Genomic DNA, 6,308 nt, shown 5'->3' on the forward strand with positions numbered 1-6,308 from the left:
CCAGGCAGCCAGGAACGTCATGTCCATGCTGGTGCCCGGAGTTCCGCTGATGTCGGCCCCACGCTCCAGGGGCAAACCACTGCTGGGATCACCGCAGTCACCACCGGCCCGGTACCGGTCTCGGTCAAGGGAAGGTTCCTGACACCGCTCACCTCCCAGTGACCATTCAGGGTTCAGTCCATGTGGATTGCCCTCAACACCGGCCAGACTGTCCGGATGGGTGCTATCCGACCAGGACTTCTGGTACCGCTCGTCTTCACGAAGCCAATATCCACGGGACTGTGGCAGATGTCACCAATGGTCCTCATCTTGCAGGAGATACCACAGTCGGTCGCGGCACGATCGTCGATGCCGTTCCCTCTCGGACTCCCGTTCCAAGTCTCCACCAAGGCACTGTAGCCCTGGGCGTCAATCACTGGCATCTCGCTGATGTGGGTCCGCCTCTCGAGGCCGTTCGCAGAGCAGCTACTACTGTCGGTGCCGTTCCTCCGCGTCAAGATCGCTGTCCCATGGCTGATGTAGGTCCCGGCACCGCGGATACTCCCAGTCCAGAGGCAGCAGTGGATCATACGCACTTACGGGGCGGGCGCAGAGAGTGCCAACCAAGCTGGAGCGCAGCGGTGGAATAGCGCTGTGACTGATGTAAGTCAACAAAGGTTATGTGTAGCTCTGGGAAGGCGGCGATTGGCTAGGTGGGCCCGGGCAGGCTGGGGGCTAAGGGGGGTCACAGTAACAGCATAGGGTTCGCTGTGTGATGCAATTACAACAACTTTGTGCAGCTGCTGGGGAAGTTTGTACAGGCAACAAATACACCCTGTGCGGGCGGGTGGGGGGGACCCTGTCACCAGGGGTGGCAGGTTTGTAGAAATTTTGGTGGCGCCCAGAACCCACCCCCACCGAAACTCCTCCCCAACAAACTCTGCCCCCATCTGCCCAAGGCTCTGGGAGGGAGTTTGGGTGGGGGAAGTCTGGAGTGCAGGCCCTAGACTGGGGCAGGGGATTGGGGTGCAGGGTGCAGGCTTTGGGGATGGGAGGGGGTGCAGAGGGAGGGGGTGCAGGGTGAGGGCTGTGGGGTGTGGCTGCAGATGAGGGGTTTGGGGTATGGGAGGAGCTCAGGGCAAGAGTAGGAGTGTGGGGGGTGAGGGCTCTGTCTGGGGCTGGGAGGTTTGGGGGATTAGAGAGGCAGAGGGTTGGGGTGTGGGGGGATGAGGGCTCTGGCTGGGTCTGGAGATGAGGGCTTTGTGGTGTTGGAGAGGCTCAGGGCTAAGGCAGGGTGTTGGAGTGCAGGGGGATGAGGGCTCTGGCTGGGACTGTGGATAAGATGTTTGGGGTGTTGGAGGGGCTCAGGGCTAGGGTGGAGGGCGGTGAAAGCTCTGGCTGGGGGTGTGGGCTCTGGGATGGGGTGGGGCTGGGGATGAGTTTGGGATGCAGGCAGGCTGCTCCAGGATAGGGGCTGGAGAGGAGGACTCCCCTCAGCCCTTTCCCTGCCGGCAGCAGCGAGCTCTGGGGGAGGAGCCCCCCTTTCTCGCCCCTCCCCCAGCAGCACACTCACCCCCACCACTGTCGCGGCATGTGCTCCTAGGTCCCCTTTCAGATCCGTGGGGGGTGCTGCGTGCGCTTCCTCCCCTGCTGTTGCCCCTGACTGTAGCCTCACTGGGGGTGAGGGATGGGACTGCCTCCTTGTCCAGCGTGGGGCAGGAGTGGTGACTGTGGGCGGTGGGGGGTGGCCCTGTGCTGGGAGCAGGTCCCGCCGGAAGAGGGAAGGGTCTGAGGTGGAAGGGCAGGCTCAGAGTCAGTCTGCCCTGGCAGTGGAGCTGGGGGGCGCTCGGACCCTGCGGCAGCAGTTGCTGCAGGGAGGCAGCATGGAGCTGCACAGAGGTGTATGGGGGCAGCAAGAGGGGGCTGGGGGAGGCACGGGGGCAGGACGGCAGGTGGGGCTGGGCGGTCACCCGGCCCCAAATAGTGGTGGGGCTGGGCCCCGGGCCGACTCCACTCACCCCGCGCCGCTGGGGCTAGCAGTGCGGTAAACACGGCTCCACCGCCATCGCTGCCTGCAACTGCTACAGCCTCCTCCTCGTCCTGCCCCCCTACACTCTCCCGAGCCTCCGGAGCGGGGAGGAGCAGCCTTCCCAGCTGGAGCTCAGGGCATTAGCCTGGGCCTGGGCCCACCCAGTACGCCCCGTGCGCATGCCTATGCCGCCCTCCCGAAGTACGAGGCCGCCCACAGAAAGCAGCGGGCCTATAGAAAGCGCCCACAGTGGCAATCCCGGCCTGCCCTCCCCCAGCCTGCATTTTCTAAGGGCAAGCAGGCAGGCGAAAGGCGCTTTTGACAGGACACTGAGGGGTACCCTGCCAGTTCTCAGCAGGGACCTACCCCCAATAAAGCTCCTTTTCTCCAATGGGTTGTGTGCTTTCCTCCTGGAATGGTTGTGGCTCACCTCGGACCGATGGGTCCTCAACACTATCTCCCGAAGTTACACCCTTCAGTTTACCTCCTCCCCGCCCAACTGCCCTCCGCCCCCGTCTCTTCTGGGGGACCCCTCTCATGAGGCCCTGCTTGAGCAAGAGGTGGGACGGCTCCTGGACCTAGGAGCTGTAGAGGTGGTGCCCAAGGAGTTCCTGGGCAGGGGGTATTACTCCCGGTATTTCCTTATCCCGAAGGCCAAAGGGGGCTCAGGCCCATCATGGACCTGCGAAGCCTGAACCACTACATGGTGAAACTCAAATTCCACATGGTTTCCCTGGCCTCCATCATCCCCTTCCTGGAGCCCGGGGACTTGTACGCTGCCCTCGATCTACAGGATACGTACTTCCACATCCACATATTCGAGGGGCACAACTGCTTCCTCCATTTCATGGTGGGACAGAGTCACTACCAATTCATGGTCCTACCATTTGGCCTGTCCACTGCCCCCAGGGTCTTTACAAAGTGTATGGCTATGGTAGCAGCCTACCTCAGATGCCAGGGGGTCCAAATATTCCCATATCTGGATGACTGGCTAGTCAAAGACACCTCCCAGTCACAGGTGAGGGATCACGTGGCGCTCCTCCTGTCCACATGTACTGCTCTGGGGCTGTTGATAAACAATACCACGTCCACATTAGTCCCGGTCCAAGATATAGAGTTTATCAGGACGCTACTGGATGCAACGTCGGCCAGGGCCTCTTTCCCACCAGACAGCTTCGAGACCTGAAAGGTCTCATCGACTCAGTCACAAGGTTCCTGGTGACAACAGCCAGAATTTACCTTCAACTGCTGGGTCACATGTCTGCGTGTACATATGTGGTCCATCATGCCAGACTCAGAATGAGGCCCCTCCAGCTCTGGCTGGCCTCGCAGTTCTCCCAGGCCACAGACAGAATGGACAAAGTCCTCACTGTGCCGAACTCGGTGATCACCTCCCTGCGGGGGTGATCTGTCCCAAAGAACATGCTCCAAGGGGTCTCATTCAGGGACAGGGACCCGTCATTGGAGCTGGTGTCCGACATGTCGGACCTGGGTTGGGGGGCCCATGTGGGGAACTTTCAGACCCAAAGCCTGTGGTCTCTACAAGACCTACCCCTTCATATAAATGTCAAGGAACTGAGGGCGGTGCGACTGGCATGTGTGGCCTTCCCCTTGCACCTGGAGGGCAAGATAGTCAGGGTCCTCACGGACAACATGGCCGCGATGTTCTATATCAACAGGCAAGGCGGGGCCCGATCCTCTGCCCTCTGCCACGAAGCCCTCAGACTGTGGGACTTCTGTATAGCTGATGACATCTACCTAAAAGCCTTCCACCTGCCAGCTCCCAGAATGTGAGGGTGGATCGCTTGAGCAGGGATTTTTCCTCTCAGCACGAGTGATCTCTACACCCGGAAGTGACTCACCAGCTCTTCTGAAGGTGGGGTACTCCCCAGGTGGACCTATTTGCAACCCGGCAGAACTGATGATGCCCCCAGTTCTGCTCCAGGGGGGCCTAGGGAGGGGCACTACCTCTGATGCCTTTACCCTGTCCTGGTCAGGCCAGCTCCCCTACACTTTTTCCCCATTCCCTCTGATCAGCAGGGCCATGGAGAAAATAAAGACGGACAAAGCCAGGGTCCGCCTCATTGCCCCGGCAACACTGGTACAGGACCCTCTCAGGGCTGGCAGTAGCTCCGCCATGGCAGTTGCCATTCCGCCTGGACCTGTTCTCTCAGGACTGGGGCCGCTGTCTCCATCCCAACCTAGCAATGCTTCATCTCACGGCATGGCTGCTCAGTGGCTAGGTGGTGAGGAAAGGACACGCTAGGAACTGGTTCAGCACGTCCTCCTCGAAAGTAGACGGCCCTCCACTCGCCATTCCTATGTGGAGGAGTGGTCTCGGTTTTTGATATGGGTGGCAGGCCAGGGTGTTTCCCCGATGGCCGCCCCGACCCAGCTTATCCTTGATTACCTCCACCACCTGAGGGCCCAGGGACTGGCGCCCTCATCAGTCAGGGTGCATTTGGCGGCCACATCAGCCTTTCATACCCCAGTGCAAGGGCACATGATGTTTTCCCATGCTATGACCGGCTGATTCCTTAAGGGTTTGGACCATCTCTGTCCATATTCCAAGCCCCTGGTACCACAGTGGGACCTAAACCTGGTGCTGGTTCGTCTCACAGGGGTCCTGTTTGAACCACTGGCCACATGTTCCTGGCCTCACCTCTCGTGGAAGGTGGTGTTCCTGGTAGCTATCACATCGGCTAGGCGGGTCTCGGAGCTCGGGGCCCTAACCTCCGAACCGCCATATATGGTTTTTCATAAGGACAAGGTCCAGCTCCGCCCACACCCTGCGTTCCTCCCAAAGGTGGTCTCCGCCTACCACGTGGGTCAGGACATTTTTCTGCCCATCCTCTGCCCCAAGCCTCACACAACTAGTGAGGAACGCTGTCTCCAGATGCTTGACGTGAGGTGAACTCTGGCTTTCTACCTCGTGCGGACCAAGCCGTTCAGTAAGTCTTCGCAACTATTCGTTGCCTTGGCTGAGTGTGCGAAGGGTCAGCCGATTTCCACTCAACGGCTTTCTAAGTGGATCACTTCGTGCATCCGCTCCTGTTATGAGCTGGCGGGGGTTCCCCCGCCACCCATTGTGAGGGCACACTCGACTCGGGCGCAGGCCTTGTCGGCTGCCTTCATGGCCCATTTCCCCATCCAGGACATTTGTAGGGCCGCCAGATGGTCTTCGGTTCACATGTTCACCTCGCACTAAGAGATCATCTCCCAGGCCAGGGATGACGCCAGGTTCTGCAGGTCCGTATTCCATCCCGAGAACTTGTGAACTCCTAGTGACCTCCAACAGATATAGCTTGGAATCACCTATTGTGGAATACACATGAGCAATCACTCGAAGAAGAAAAGACAGTTACCTTTTCTGTAACTGGTGTTCTTCGAGATGTGTTACTCATATCTATTCCACATCCCACCCTCCTTCCCCTCTGTCGGAGTTGTCTGGCAAGAAGGAACTGAGGGTGGGGGGAGCACAGCCCCCCTTATACCGTGCCAGGCAGGCGCTCCCCCCTATGGGTACTGCTAGGGGAAAAACTTCCGGCACCGGTGCACGTGGCGAGCACGCACACCTATTGTGGAATAGAGATGAACAACACATCTCGAAGAACACCAGTTACGGAAAAGGTAACTGTCTTTTACCCTGCAGTCTCTGGAGAGACTGCATCTTTAGAGGTGAGTTCATAGTTCAGTGTTCCTTCGGTCCTACCAAGAGATCCATTTAGTGTCAATTCATACTGGTGCGTGTTATGATGTGGGTATCACTCCACTTTGTCCTGGGTGGGTTTTTCATAAAAGGGTGGAATCTGTTGCCATTTAGCAAGAACTTGTTGAAAACACAAAGTTTTTAAAACACACAACCAAACGCCCATAAAAACATATTCCAGAATCCTTTGGAAGTATCCGTTTGGAAATTCTTGATCTACAAACAGAGCTAGCCTTGGATTTAGACTCTACAGTCCAGACCCTCAAAGTTATAGAGGCGCCTAAATACCTTTAAGGAGCTGGTGCTACATCCTTGGCACAATCTCAAAAGGTAACTCCTGTGTCAGCAGTTTCCCATCTCCTGTCTAGGAAAAGGTTTGCTTCCAGGGTTGGCTTTTTAGTAGATAAAGTTTGTTAAATACACTAACTTATTTGTGAAGGTGGGGGTCTGGGGGTGGAGGGAGGATTTTTGCCCTTTTCTGATTGGGACGTTGGAATCCAGTCAGGTGCTGTTCTTCAGGCAATAGTGTGGTAAAAACAAGGCTGATTCACACCACAGCTGCCTTTAGTGGAGGGACAACCGTAGACAGAG

This window comes from Caretta caretta, chromosome 1 (genome assembly GCF_965140235.1).
Source record: "Caretta caretta isolate rCarCar2 chromosome 1, rCarCar1.hap1, whole genome shotgun sequence".
Classification (NCBI taxonomy): Eukaryota; Metazoa; Chordata; order Testudines; family Cheloniidae; genus Caretta; species Caretta caretta.